We start from the raw sequence: 1,663 nt of genomic DNA, 5'->3' as shown, positions 1-1,663 counted from the left end.
AAAATATGAGAAGAACCTCCATTCCAAATTTCAAGTTCGTACGTTAAGTTGTTTTTGAGTTACAGCGATCAATGACTAAGTGGTATTTGGATTTTATACATAAAGATTATTTTATAAGAAATATGCAAGGAACATCGATTAAAAAAAAGTTTTATTTTCATTATTTTTTATATGTTTACATAAAGTTATACTATATTTTTTAATTTATTCTTAATACGATTCATTTTTTGTAATTATTTCAACATATTGAAATTTCAATCTGAAAAATTAATATTTAAATATATATAAATTAAATCAAATGAAAATAAATTACATACAATCACAATAAACACAACTAATTTATGATTCACAAAAACCTACACAATAACAGATTATTACTTGTATTTACTGCATTGCAGGTTTTAAGTCTGCCCTGTCATTAAGTCACTGTATGTCTGTGTATGTTAAATTTGAACTATAAAAAATCAATGCCTAATCATTGCATATGAAAAACGATTTAAGTTGTAGTGGACTGAGAGCCACTATTTCTAAGGATATTGAATAATTCTATTTAAATGACTCATTTGGGTACTTCATCTTATTTTAATTTTATTTTTAGTAATAATAAGTTGATATCAATAATTTATTTATACACTAATAATTTGGTAGATATAACTAATAACTAATTTTTGAGAAAAATAATCTATACATCCAGTATTCAGTTATATTTAAATGAATTAAAATTTATATTGTATTTTGGTTGGTTTGCATTTATTATGTGTAGATTACAACGCATTTCTTTATTATAAATGCAATAGAGTATACGTAGATTTCATTTTCCCTAAACACTGTTCTCAATTAGTATACATTTTTTCACTATTGGACTTAAACACCTATAAGAAGTACAATATTTTTTCATTATTCAGGTATGTAACTCAACTTTTATACACAGATGCATTGCTACCATATATTTAAGATAACTATTTCTCACTGTATTTCTTCAGGTAATCGTGAATTACTACTAAAATAAGAAAATACATGCTTAGAGTATACATATACTTAAAGAGTTTTTCCCAAGAGTAAATTTTTCCAAATGTATCAATTAAAATTGTATAATTAGTGTACATATATATTGGTTAGCAAATTAAGTTGCACCAGTTTTTTGTATATTCTCAAAAGTATATGGGTACTTTTTAGTTTTTAGTATAAAATTAAAGAGGTATTTTTTAAGAAAAATGTTGAATATTAAACAATAAATTATTTTAAATTCTTATATTAAAATTAAGACAGTAAATAAAATTATTTTAAAATTAATACATAGGAAATTGTCAATATATTCTTTTATTAGCAAATATTTTAGAATCTTTTATAATTTTTATCTGACAAGGCTAAGACTCAAATAACCTTTAGTTACAACTATTGCACTAAATAATATAAAAATACATTAATATAATAAAATTTTTTTTTAATTCTTAAAATTTTGTTTTGTGTTATTAATCATATTAAATTATTTAAGTTGTGTTTCTCTTATGAAAACAGTTTAATAAATAATTCATTGACAAAGTGATCTGCATTTATTAAGATTACAATAAACATACTTCGATTCCAAAATGTTATTTTAAATTGTAAAGTTAATTAAACTGTTAAAAAAATTATGTATATAAAAATGATTACAAATTTGTAA

Source organism: Myzus persicae, unplaced genomic scaffold, assembly GCF_001856785.1.
Source record: "Myzus persicae strain clone G006 unplaced genomic scaffold, MPER_G0061.0, whole genome shotgun sequence".
NCBI lineage: Eukaryota > Metazoa > Arthropoda > Insecta > Hemiptera > Aphididae > Myzus > Myzus persicae.
Note: the sequence above shows the minus strand (reverse complement) of the source record.